The sequence below is a fragment of the Trichosurus vulpecula genome, chromosome 9 (assembly GCF_011100635.1).
Source record: "Trichosurus vulpecula isolate mTriVul1 chromosome 9, mTriVul1.pri, whole genome shotgun sequence".
In the NCBI taxonomy this organism is placed as follows: Eukaryota; Metazoa; Chordata; class Mammalia; order Diprotodontia; family Phalangeridae; genus Trichosurus; species Trichosurus vulpecula.
Genome location: NC_050581.1, coordinates 4,738,115 through 4,752,678, shown reverse-complemented (window position 1 = coordinate 4,752,678; position 14,564 = coordinate 4,738,115). Strand labels below are relative to the sequence as shown.

General features: G+C 40.4%; 1 protein-coding gene across 1 annotated transcript in view; it reads left to right on the top strand.

Moving 5' to 3' along the window:
• Window positions 1-14,564, top strand: part of PRKCB (protein kinase C beta) — a 646,949-nt gene that overhangs the window by 356,334 nt on the left and 276,051 nt on the right.

Here is a 14,564-nt window from a genome sequence, read left to right as displayed (position 1 = left end):
CCCTGATTTTTCTTCCTTTGTCTATCTGCAGGGTTAATGATACGGGCTAGTGGGGTCCTCAGGGTACCTTGCACCCTAGAAAGACACCAGCAATGTACGGTTTTACTGCATCACTAACCTGGACTTTTATACCTTGGAGCCTCAACAGTAAAACAGGAAAGCAAATGAAGTTATATTTCTAAACACTATATTTTGACTCACTTAGCATCGTCTTCTTCCTTCTATATTATGATGAACTTTGCTGTGTAACTCTAGGCAAGTCACTATTATTTATGAAGCAGGGTAGGAATTCCCAAGATTAGCAGAGGACTGAGACACAGCTGCTTGAACAGTTCCTCTTAACAACGTTGTCATTCCTCACCTCCTTAAGTTTATTTTTAGAGTTCAAACATAAGAAGAGGGAAGAGTTGTCGCATTAATAGGGTTAGGGCAAAATCATTCAATTTGTCATATTTTAGCCTCACTTGTCATATATTAGCAAAGCCGACTATCTCCAGATGACAGACTGCTTGTGAAAAATTCACAGTTAACAGTGTTGAAAAGTATTTTGAGATCTGTGGGTTCTAAGCCAATATAAGGCCTCAGTTGTCTAGGGACTGGTCTTATGGAATGACTAAAAATCTAGAATCTTCTGTAAGACTAGGGTTGGGGGTAACCTAGTGACCACAAAATCCTGCTATGCGTTGTATTTGGGTCTGCCTCTTCTTTATTGCTCCAATGCAATCAGTTATGAACTCCCCCATACTCTTATGGTATCTTTTTCATCTAGCTCCTCCCTAATTATTACCCATCTATATTATCACAATGACCATTGAATGACCAGAAAATCAGAAAAATTGCTCAAGCAAGAAATTTGACATACTTTGTATTGCTTAATGAGCTGGGAATGAATTTGAACTTTTAAGTAAGGGTACGAGAAACAATTTCTACTACATATTGTTTGTCCTGATGAACTATGGAATCTGACTTGTTCTCTTGCTGTGACCTCCATGAGAGTGAGCTATGTCAGCGCGCGTGCACACACACACACACACACACAGAGATACATGCACGCACACACACATGCACGCACACACACGCGCACATGCACACACACACGCACATGCACGCACACACACGCACATGCACGCACACACACACACGCACGCACATGTGCACACACACGCACATGCATGCACACACGCACATGCATGCACACACACGCACACGCACACACACGCACACGCACACACACAGATACATGCACGCACACACACATGCACGCACACACACGCGCACATGCACACACACGCACATGCATGCACACACACGCACATGCACGCACACACACACACGCACATGCACACACACGCACACACACACGCACATGCACGCACACACGCACACACACACACCTTTTATCAATATCAAGCCCTCAAGTTTCTGTAGATAAATTTTCTGGAGTCTCATCTATTGCCTAATGCAGACTTAGTTAAAACCTGCTTGGAAATGGTTTGCATTAATGCTATATCTCCTCATTCAAGAAAGATTACAGTTGCAGAAATCAGAAGACCCATTTCTTCATTGCTCTCACACATATCTGACAGGGAAAAAATTGCCAAATGTTTCCGTATCATGTGCAGCATTTCGTGCCATCTGGCCTGGCTGGATTTCAACAAAGATAGTGAAGAGACATCTAACCAAGAAAATCGAAGTGACTCCTGCCAAATAGAGTCCAGGGAGACTTCCTTCCTCACCCCATGTTCTGCTTAGCACTGCTTTGTCAACTTTGGCCAATTGCACTTTGCTTAATGAAACATAAAGAATGAGATAACTGTCTCTTTGGATTTTGGTCCCCAATGTCCATCATGTGTTCATACTGTATTAGCCCCCAAACAGCTTCACTTTCTCCCCAGCGTGTTTCATTTAAAAAAAAACAGGACAACACATATAATGGCAATTTTTTCTCTTTTTATGAGTATGTATTGGTGTGTATATGTTTATATCGACACATATACATATACACACATATATGTACTTATATGTGCCTTAATTTGTATATGTGAGTATATGTATATGTATGGATAGGTATATGTGGACTTTTTATTTTGTTTTTGTGGGGAGTTCCTTATGAGGAAGCTCTTCTCTCAAGGCAGATCACCAGCTAGTCTGAGTTGTTTAACAATAATGGAAGGTTAAATGATTTTCCTGGAGTCACACAGACAGTATGTTTTAGAAGCAGGATTGTAATCCAAATCTTCCTGACATTGAGGCAAGCTCTCACTGTATCTATCTGCTATGTTATGCTGACATGTGGATATATATTCACACACGGATGCATATGCAATATATAATATGCATCTATATTGCAATATACATATATGCGTAGCATATACATATATCGAAAACCAATATACACTTGAATGATATGCATACATACACATGCAATTTATTTCAAAGATACCTCCTTCTAAGGAATAATGACCACATTTTGAACTAGTATTAAATTGTAACAAACCAATTTCAATCAATCAATTAACAATTGTAAAAATGCTTATATGGCGAGCCCCATGTGTTTTGAGGGCTATCTTCCCCTCCCCAGCCCCCATATGCAGCAGTGGGGTGCTGTTGTGTAACTCCAAAGGGAGGCAGAATAGACACCTCTAGCTTCTTCTTCCTCCACCCTTCTCCAAGGGAGACTTTAATTCCCATCAGGATGGGAAGCAGGAAAATGGGGTCAGACAGTTTGGCCACTCTGCTTTCCTCCGAGAGAGGGAGTCATGGGCTAGAATTACACCTATTTGTAATTCTCTTAAACATTATTTATTTGTGACTCCCTTAAATATTATTCATCTGCAGCTCTTCTTAAACTGTGGGTCACAATGGGATTACAACCCACAGTTTAAGAAGCTCTGGCGACCCACAGTTTAGGAAGTGCTGATGGAGTCGTGAGTGGAAAAAGAAGCCCTGATCTGGAGGATGTGGCTTTCAGATTCAAGCTAACTTCTGTTCTCTGTTTCATTGTTGAAGGGAAAGAAGATACCAAGTTCTTTATCTGAGGATTGATCCTTTTCCCTCCAAATACCAGTTCTACAATGAACACACATAGTGAATATCAAAGAAATTCATTTATCCAAATCAGGAAAAACAAATCAGAGAATGTATATGTATGAGAATATGTACCAGACAGTACAGGATGAAGGAGTTCCCCCAGTGAGAGTGAGATAACTCAGCTCAACTGAGAAAGAGAGAGAGAGAGAGAGAGAGAGAGAGAGAGAGAGAGAGAGAGAGAGAGTCAGTCAGATCTAGATGTCACCCAAGGGAAAATTCTCCAGTCTCTAGGATAGCAAGCTGATAAGGACATAATGGAGACTGCCAACTCCTCTCAAGCCAGCTTCTTCCTTGAGTCTTTTCCTCTCTTCAGCAATCTGAAGTAGGGTTCACGTCTTCCAACTTCTCTCTTGAAGCTGAAAATCAGAAGCACCTAAAGAGCCTGGAGAAGCCAAAGAGACTTAAAGAGACCCAAAGGACTGAAAGGTTGAAGAAAACTAGAAGAAGAGTGAAGAGACTGGAGCTTACTCTTGCCAACTTCCCCTGACACAGGTGTGGGGTACTGCTTTCCATCAATAAGGAGAGAGTCCCATGATAGTAATCTTTGGGACTAGGTACATTTTGCTAGGCCCTGTGATAGGTGCTGAAATTAAAAATAAAAAGGTGAGGCAGTACCTGCCTTCAAGAAGTCTACACTTTACTTGGGGGATATGTAAATATGAGACATAAATATGGGATGGTCCAAAAGTCTTAATGTAGTTTTAAATGATTAAATCTTGACTTTTGGACACCGCCCTCCCATGCTCATCGCAGACAAATCCATAAAAGATATATACATACAAAATTATTAAAGAAATGGTGCAGTAATGACTGATGGAATCAGGAATCTGAGGGAATCCTCTTGTAGGAAGTGACAACTTAAATATTCAATGTCTTATCAGGCCTGTGTTGAGTGCAGTATAGTTTGTGGTATGTCAAATAGATCACTAGGTATGGAATTAGATACCTCAACTCGAGCCCTCTATTATTATCCATGTTACCTCTGGCAAATTATGGTACCTTTACAGACCTAAGGTTCTTCATTGGTAAAATTAGATGGACTAGATGATCACTCAGGTTATTTCCTGCTCTAAATCCTGTTATTTTCATAAATACTAAAAAAGGAAATATAGAAATAAATGACTGACCCTAAGGAGCTTATAGCATTTTAGAGGAGATAACATATTTATTGAAATAATTGTAATACAGAATAGGATAGGAATATACAGGAAAGGAACAGAGAGCTATCAGAGATCTGAGGGAAGGATCACTTATGTTTGGGGGTTGGGAAGAATTGGAGAAAAGTTTTATGGAAGATATAGCATTTTACTAGTTCCAAATTGTCTTGATGATTACTGTCTTATAGTTTGAAGTATGGGAATTCCATGTGCCCTCCATTCATACTTCTTTTCTTTTTATTTCTCTTGTGACTCTGTACCTTTTGTTCTTGCAAATGAATTCTGTTATTATATCAGATGTAAATTGCCTCTTTTTGATTGGTATAGCATAAAATCTGTAAATTGCTGCATTGTCACAGTCTAACCATTAGCAGTGATTATCTGTTCAATCGTTTGTTTCTTTTTATTTCTGTAAAGAATAGTTGTATTTATATACATTTTGTGTGTCTTGTTAGGTTAAGTACAAGATTTTTATGCATTTTGTAGTTATTTTGAATGGGACTTTTTTATATTTTCCTGGTTTTTATTAGTAGTGTAAATAAATCTCGATGATCTTTGTGGGTTTATGTATTTATATTTTCATGCCGCTCTCTGAGGTTTTTAAAGTACATTATCATATCTTCCAAAAAAATAAATAAATTTATCTTTTCCTTGACAATATTTGTCGTTTAATTTTAACTCTTGCCTTACTTTTTTTGCTAACATTTCTAAAACTATTCCAAATAATAGTGGGGGAAAAGGAGTACTCTTGCTTTACTCCTGATTCTACTGGGAAAGCATCACATGACCAGGCACATTATTTTCTCCTGCTCTGGCATGTTGGGTTTTGGTTTTTCATGTTACCAAGGAGCAGAAATCCTCTATGGGTTTTTCTTTGTTTCTACATATTTATATAGAACTAGATGCATCCTAATTTTGGTTCTAGGCCAATTGGATTACTGGTGCCTCACAGCCTTATGAAAATTGAATTTAACTTAGGCCAGAGAATCTTGTTTGTGCCTGTATTCTGAAGATCTATCTATATGTGCTGCTTAGGGGTAAGATCAGGGGACAGGACTAGACAAGCGCTATGGCCCAAAGTCTTACATGACATTGGCTGCAGTTGTTACTGGCCAGTCTGAATGGGCTAAGAAAGTTATCAATAATGAGGTATCCATTTAAAAGGGATTAGAAACAAGCAATAGATGGGTCCCATAGTGTAGAAGGGTCAGTTACCTAGATAGCAAGCTTGAAATATCACACAATGAGAACCTGAGGTAGTAAATTATTAGAGCATAGATTTAGAACTGGAGGGAACATTAATGAACATTCAGTGTAATGCCTTCATTTTATAGCTGAGGAAATGGAAGCCTAGAAAAGTTAAATGACTTTTCCAAGGTGATACAGGTAGTTAAGTAGAGAATCAGAGTTCAAATACAAATCTTGTGACTCCAAGTTTTGTACTCTTTGAGTTGCACCATGATATTCTTTCTGTAGGCTAGAAAAGCAAGTCATAAAAGTGGTGGCAAAGGAATCCCAGGAGCAAGAAAGAAAAGGCTTTCCAAGGAAAAGTTCAAAGAAATCAAGTGTGTCCAAATGATTTTGAGCTTGAGCAAAAAGGTTGCACATAATCTTTAATACCTAATATGGCAAGATCTTGCTCTGGAGTCAAAGGACCTGAGTCAAATTCCCCCTCAGATACTACCTGCATGACCTCTAACAAATCACTTGAGCTCTTGTATGCCTCAATCCCCTGTCTGTTAAATGAGGGTTTGAACCAGATGGCTTTTGAGAAGATTGGCCTGTGGTGCTGACCCTGCTCTCTTTGCTTCACTCTCCAAGTGATGTTCAGCAATGGACAGCTCCCAGCTGCTGCCAAAATTTTCCCATATCGGAAATTGGTCAGTCCAGCAACAGAGGTTGTGATTAGAAAGAAAGGGATGATAACCAGGGGAAATGAACTATCTTCTCAAGTGGACATTATTTTTAGTCATTCTTCTCAAGGATCTGTATTTTAAACATTATTACTTGCTGAGACATTGACAGCTTCAGTGTGTAACACATTTTCTTATTGTACAAGGGGCACCATAAGGTTACTATGAATTCCTGAGCTAAAGAGAAGAGAAGAATAAACCAAATGTCTCAAACAGGTGGTCTTCATTGCAATATCAACTTATAAAGAAGGAAAATGAAAAGGGATCTGTTAGAAACTAACCTTTGTTCTACCAGGAGGAAGCATCCTGTTAAGTTTTTATTTGGAGATGTGCTGCCAATCATTCAGACAGTGAAATTGCTGATGCCATAAGTCTTCTCAAATCCTATCTTTATTTAGCTCCCCATGTGTTAGATGTTACATTCCAAATTCCTTCTCCTAGAAAGCAGCACATAAAATCATTGACTTGGATCTGGAAGGGACTTTAGGGTTCTTTCAGTTCAACTTCCCTTTTGAAGGAAGAGCCAGAATGAGGACAAGTGAATTGGTTAAGATCATATAAGATATTGGAAAGGAGAACTGCTTGGGACACAAGCCCAGGCCTTCCCAAAATTCAGTATTTTTCTATTGCACCTACTAGTTTCCCTTGAACCACTGGTGGCTTATTGAATAATTGAGACAGCACCTGGAGAATGAGTTGTATGTGATTAAAAACAGAGGTGTCTCAAACTCAGCCACTGAAATGTTGAAATGGAAATGCTAGCTGCATTCATTGTATAGATGTAGAATTGAATATTTGGATTTAACACCAGTTTATTAGGCAAATACCTCCATTTTTCATGATAAAGGAAGACATAGACATATATATATTTATATGTGTTCGTGTGTATGTTATATGTGTGTACACGTATATATACACATATAGACACATACAGTTCTTGCTTTATGTAAATTTACATTATGCAAATTCACCTTTATGTAAAGAATTCTGAAAGGCATGGGAAGATTTAACAGAAACATGTATAGAGAAAGTGTGGAAAACAGTGTGCCCGAAGTTCATTCGTGATTTTTGTGGATTTGACAAAGATGAAACTTTTGAAGAAGTAGCAGGATTGCAAAATTAGCACAAGCATTGGAGTTAGAAATGGATGAGAATGATGTGGAGGAGCTGATTGAGTCTTGTGGAGAAGAACTGTTGAATGAGGATCTAATTGAGCTGCTAGTTGCAAAGATTGCAGAAGACGAAAGGGAAGATTCAGAAGTCGAGGTCAAACCAAAGCAATTCACGATGAAATCGTTGGCAGAAGCATTTCATCATTTGAGTGAATTTTTTCTTGTATTGAAAAGATGGATCCAAATACTTCAAGATTTTTTAAAGTTCAAAGACTAGTTGAGGATGACATTGCTTACTATCATCAGATATGTGAGGAAAAGAGAGTTTCATTAAAAAAAGTTGTATGACCAACTGCCGATGATAAAGGCTAGGGAGAGTGGGTGAGGCAGGGGTAACATGCTGCACACCTATGTTAACTTTACTGTATAGGACTGCATGTACTTTATCATTAACTTTACCTTTCATAATCCTGTTTATTATCAATGATATTATTATCATTATTATCATATTATAATTATTAATATGTCTGTGTTTTAGTACATTTTATGACTTGTTATTATCAAAGTATCATTTCACGAATGCCTTTGTGGTAGAGGCTAAGTGAAGTGGGTGGGTGGGGCAAATTTGTATTATAAAAAAATCACTTTAAGTAGAGATCTGGCCCATTTGCTTAAAGGGAGAACTCTGTCTCTTTATACACAGACAGTGTGTGTGCGTGCATGCGTGCGTGCGTGTGTGTGTGTGTGTGTGTGTGTGTGTGATGGTATTCTGGAATGGCCCTAACTCAGGTCAGTCTCTGGATAGTGTTGGTTCAATGTTGGAAAAAGAATGAGACGTTCTGAAGTCATTCAGTTAACAAAAGGAGATTCACTTAGCTTTGGTAGAAAGCTTTTCATCAAGGATAGGTGCTGAGGATAACTCATGTTGATTCAGCTCAGTGAAGCTCGCTTGCCTCAGTTGCTCATCATGTTCTCCCAACCAAGTATCAAAGAGAGCACTTGGAACTCCTCCTGGCTGCTTTGTATTCAAGCGATTGGGAAGTGACAGCCACAGCCTGAGCCTCTGGTCTGTTGAGACAATCAGGACTTGAGGATGGTCTCAGTAGTTTTAAAGGAAAAAGGTAGCCTAACCTGCATGGGGCAAGGGTGAGAATGTTGTTCCCACTACACATGGTTCAGGAGCAAAATCACTGCTTGGCCTCAAAGGACATTTGGAATCTCGGTTCCACTTAACTGCGTAATCATCTCTCAAATGCTTTTTTCCCCACTCAACTAGCAAGTCTACCTCACAGAGTTACTGTAAGGAAAAAAATTCGGAAATTGTAACGCATTGTAGAAATGTGAACTATCGTTATCTGAAGATGTGACGTAAATTAATGCAGTCTGATTTGCTTTGCCTTGTTTTAAGGGGTTCAAATGAAAGTCTATGTGTCAATGAAAGATGCTCCCCACCCCTACAGGGACTGATTTATCAAGTATTATTTAGTGCTTTTTATAACTTATAAAACACTTTCTTTCCAAGATCCCTTTAAGAGAAGTGGCACAAATTTTGTTATGCTTATTTTCTGGAGGAGAGAAACTAGGACCTATAGAGGGAAGTGATGTGCCCAAGGTCACATGACAGAACCAGGTCTTCTGGTACTAAATTTAGTGATCTTTACATAAAAATCACCTCTGTTCCTCCAATAAGCAAAGGTAAGGTACCACTAAAGATTTGCATTCCTATCCTAGGCCAAGGAACTCGAGACTGAGAATTCTCAGTTCCGTGCCTGACAAACTAGTTGAGATCATGGTACCCATAAGAAGACATAACCAATGAGGGTGGAAAGCCATACAAGGCAGGGGCCTGGAGGAGATCACTAGCAAGGAGGAAGCCTTAAAATTGCACCTGTATATCCAATCTGCATGAATCTCTGAGTGGTTCTGAGAGTGGTAATAAATGCCTTTATTTTCATAGCCTCATGTGTTAATTACCCAGACCTATTGGTGGGGGATGGAAAGGACAGCGTCTAGCCAAGAAGGGGCATTAGCAAGAAGTGTGGGTGAGAAGGCATGCAGCTATTGGTGTCTCACCTAGTGCCTGTATAAAGTCTAATAGGTCAGGGTAAAGAGAGGGGGAGGAGAGAGGAGTAGAACATACATCTTTCGCTTTTGTCTCTGCATCCCCAGTGCCTACAACAAGGTCTGGCACTTAGTAGGCCCTTAATAAATTCTTGATCTACTGATTTAAAAAAAAAACTATTGGTAATCTTCAGTATGGAGAAGAGATGACTTGTAGGGGTAGGGAATATAACTGTTATCTTCATGTTTTGGAAGGGATAGTACATTGAAAAGGCAATAGAATTATTCTAATTGACCTTGGCTAGCAGAAGTAGGCAGAGGGAGTACAGAAGCAAATTTAGGCTTGCTTTAGGAAAAGCTTTATGACCATCAGAAATATGTACAAGTGCAATGGGATGCCTAGGGAGGTAGTAGGTCTTCCTCCACTGGACATCTTCAAGCAAAGATCTGATGACCATATGTTGAGTATATTGTACAAAGGAATCTCCATCAAATATGGGCTGGACTAATGAGATATACTGATAAATATTTAATAACTGGCTTCTTAGAAAAAAATGTAACCACAACACCTTTTAAGTTTAGTCTGAAGTATTAATATTTCTCTGCCATTCTCCTAAATAAAACCCTAATTTGTAGCATTTGATGTGCAAATGCTCACAATGAAAAATTAGTAGTCAGCTCTTGCGAGCCAGTAGAAGCTGACTCCAATACATCCCTGTTGGACTGGATGGCTTTTGAAGTCCCTTCAACTCTTAGATTCTCAGTGAAAAGCAGTAGCTGCAATCCAGGGTACAACACTTAACTGTTCCTTTCAACTCATAAATTGTGATTCTTTTTCTCTGATTCTAAAATCTCAACCATTTCCTGGGTATTTAGCATCCACTGTCCAAGACCCTAGGGAACCTTAGGAAACTGGATTCTGAGTGCCATATTTTTCTTCCCACTTTACTGGAATGACTAGGATTATGTGCTTCTGTCCTAATTCTTCTGAGATACTGGAAACCGGCTCTCTAGTGAATTAGAGGTGAGTGATGAATCCTCAGTACAAGATGTGAAATGTAGTTTCTTCCTCTTGAGAGACTTTAAAATTAAATCTTAATCAGGCATTTCCAGTTCATGCTAAATTCTGCAGATCTTTAGGCACAGATAAAGCACTGTATTTGAAATTCAGAAATTTGGATTTTCGTCCTGGTTCTGACACTAACTATGTGACTATGGGCAAGTCAACTTTATTCTCTGGCCTGGAACCCCTTGCCATTTTGTCCAGTCAGCGTTCACCCCTTTATAAGTCCCAACTCTGGACCATTTCCATCATCTGCCTCCTCTGCTCCTATAGCTCTACTGCTGAACACCAATACCTTGTCAAATGCTTCCCCCAAAACACTGAGGATATCAGCCATAAGTTCCTGACTCTTCTCAGCTCTCCACTTCAAATAATCTTTTCTTCTATCCCCACACAGCCTCAGATGGAGAGGTGACCCTCTCTTTGTCAAAGCTGCACCTTGTATTTGAGCCTCTGATCCTATCCCCTCTTGTCTCCTCCAGGAACTTGGTCTTTATAGGATCACAGGATCATAGACATTTGGCTTGCTTGCTTTCTGGTCTTTATATACATGTCACTTCCCATCTCTGAACCTTTTTACAGGCTCTCACCCATGCCTGGACAACACTCCTACCTCATATACATCCTTTTGAGTCCTCGACTTTCACCTCAAATGCTATCTCCCTCAGGTTTCCTGTCCTGATTCCTCACGGTCACTAGTACCATCCCTTGGTTAATTACTGTGTGTGTGTGTGTGTGTGTGTGTGTGTGTGTGTGGTTGTTTATTTTCTTTGTTCCCATTGTTTTCCCTAGTATAACTCCTTAAGGACAGGGACTGTTTCATTTTTTTCTTCGAGTCTCCAGGGCCTGACATATACTAGACATTTAATAAAGCCCTGTTGAATGAATGGAAATAATTTCATTTTACCAAACTTCCATTTCCTTCTTTTCACAACTGGGATTGTAATAATGCTTGTGTTACCTCCACCTCCACAAATAAGTCTGTTTGAATATCTATGTAAAGAAAGTCCTTTGTAAACCTTGTAGAATTACATAACTGTAAATCGTTACTGCTGATTTTAAAATTGGCTCTCCACGCCATTTTGGGCACTCTGTTCAGGCTTCTGACAGATTGACTGACAGACATACATAGCACCACACTTCAATAATACCAGTGATGACACTAAACACAGCGATCGCAATGATAAGTGCCATTTATACAGCACTTTAAGGTTTGCAAAGCACTTTACATATGTTAAGCCATTTGACCTTCACAAGAGCCTTGGGAGGCAGGGACTATTATCCCTGTTTTACAGATGAGGCAAACAGAGGTTAAGTGACTTGTCTGAGGTCTTATAGAGAGTAAGTGTATGAGACCAGATTTGAACTCAGGTCTTCCTGCAGGTCCTAGGCTCTATATATTGTACCACTAATGAGGGCTGGAGGAACAATGTCAGGTAATCATCTTTGAATGGAAAGGGGAATCTGCAAATGGAGTCTAAAGGAGCCCTCATGGGTTCTTTTCCCCTTGTTAGGCAATCTACACCTAGCAAATGCACATTTTGTGTATATGGTCCATATATACTTCTCAAACATACTACACAGAATAAAGACCTTTTGGTAATATGCCTGTTACATGTAAATGAAACAGATATGTAATATATGCACTCCCTGTGAATAGACAGCTAGGTGACTCAGTGAATAGAGCTTGGGAATTAGAAAGGTAGGAGTTCAAATCTGACTTCAGACTCTCCCTAGCTGTGTGACCCTGGGCAAATCTCTTAACCTTATTTGCCTCAGTTTCCTCATCTGTAAAATGAGCTGGAAAAGGAAATGGCAAACACTCCATTATCTTTGCCAAGAAAACCCCAAATGGAGTCATGAAGAATCAGACATGATTAAAGCAACTGAATAAATGTCTGTGGATACTATGCATACTGTACATGTACCATCTACATGACTGTAATGTTAATGGGATATGAAGATCTTCCCTGACCTTTAATAGGACTCACGTGAAGCCCATTAAGGGAAGCTTGCTTAGGGGAAGCTTGCTTGTAGGAACGCTTCCACACCTTTTGGTACTAAGCTAATTAGGCACTGAGTCAAGAGGGTTGTGATGCCTTCTGGCTCTGAGCCTATTAGCCAAAAGTGTATATATACTTTGAGCTGGTATTTTGCTTTGGGTGTTTGTTACAAGAAGGACCTTTTGATTTCCTGGTCGAGACTCTGAGTAGCTGTATGTTCAGACCCCTGACTGCTCAGATGCAAAGGCTCTCTCGATTCAGTGGTGTATGCAAAGTGTATAGCAATATTGCTTTGATTCAGGAAGTCAGAGCCCTGTCTGTTGGTCTAACTTCTCTGCTTCTCTCTGACGTTCACAGGGCTGACTTTTCCCCTGAACTAGTGAATATAGTTAAAGAAGATTGTTGACCCCTTTAAAGTGGCTTTCCTTTAAAAGCAGATCAAAGAACCTGTGCCAGCAGGCCATCCTGGGCATGCTAGTGCTTGCTGTTGCAATGACACATAGAGGACCCAGACCAGGAATGCTACACACGTGCCACAAATAGAGTTTACAACACATATACACATGACATAGTATTGACAAACGGATGGTGCCCATCGCATTTATTTGACACATACGTGGTACGCACACATAACCCACGTTATCCTCCCTGCTTGCTGCCTCCTGATATATCAAGAATCGCTGGTAGTAATTAATCTTGGTTTTAGGAGATGCACTCTGGGTCTACCAGCAGGCTTTTTGGTCTTCATTAGATAGTGAGTCTTTAAGGAGAAGGGAACATTTCTCATGCTTTCCCTGAGCTGAAAATACATTTTTTTCCTCCTTGAATTGGGATGTGTGTCTGTGAATGTGTGTGTGAAATGACAAATGGGCTGCCATGGGTGTGTCAAGTCACTGCTGTTACGGAGGGTATGCTGCTCTTCTGTCAACCCCACTGATATAACAGTAACAAGAGGGTCTGTTTGTACAGAATCAAAACTAGGGCCTGGGAAATGGGCCTTTCTGATCTTGGAAAATCTGCCCCAGGGCAGGAAATTTGTAGGAATGTCAACAGCACTCGAAATTCTCTTAGGATAATAGCTGGGGCCAAGCTCAGCAACACCAGGATAATACATGATAATAGCAGGGACAGGAGGAGAACACAATTTGGCCTTTAAGTCTGTCTGGTAGAGTCCCTCAGGTGAGGAGAGAGGTTGAAGTCTAAAGCTGCCAGCACTGGAACTCTGGCCCAGCTCATGAAGAAGGAGGGAGGCCTGGACCAAGCATGGCTGGCACTTCAAGTGATGGATTTAGAGCCCAAGGGGCTGGATGGGGACAAGGGGTATTTGGATAATCTGCTGCCTGTACCTCCCCACACTCTGCCACAGTTTGGTGGCAGCCCTAAATCCCCCCCACCTCCGATGCCCTTGTTGCCACTCAGAGTAGGCTGCTTGGCTGCCCTCACTGGGGTGAGCCTGGGAAGGATGGAGGACATGTCCTCTTTCCCATTCAGCTATTTGTCCTGGGTCATGAGACCAAGGACTGGTTATCAGGAAGGGCCAGCAAGTGGAAGGGAGCCTTGGACATATCTCCAAATGTCAGATTTCAGCAATCTGGTTCAAAGAGTATTGGACTGGAAAGCCAGGAAGCCAGGCTCTCTAGGAACCCCCCGTCCTCACGCTGGACCTCTTTCTCTTCGCCTGCAAAATGAGGGGTTTAGATGAAGCTATCTTGACGTTTCCTTCCAGATAGAATAATGATGGTGATGACAACACTACGGAATGAAGTTAGCATTTCTCTAGGGCTTTAAGATTTGGGAAGTGATCTAGACTTGGTAGCTCCTTTCATCCTCACAGCGAACCTGGGAATAGGGGCTATTATTATCATCCCCGTTTTACAGATGAGGAAAACTGAGGCTGAGAGAGATCATGTGACTTGAATGGGTCACACAACTATTAAGTGTCTGAAGCAAGATCTGAACTCAGGTCTTCCTGACTCCAAGTCTGGCGCTGTATCCGCTATTCCATCTAACATCATAATGTGAGACTCTATGAGATTCTTCCATTTGACTCCATGTCAGCTCAGCCTCAGTTTGAATAAAAGTTCCTCTGTTACCTTGTCCAAATGACTTCTCTCTGAAGTCTCAGCTTCCTCCCTTATAAAATGAAGGAATTGAGCTACATGGCT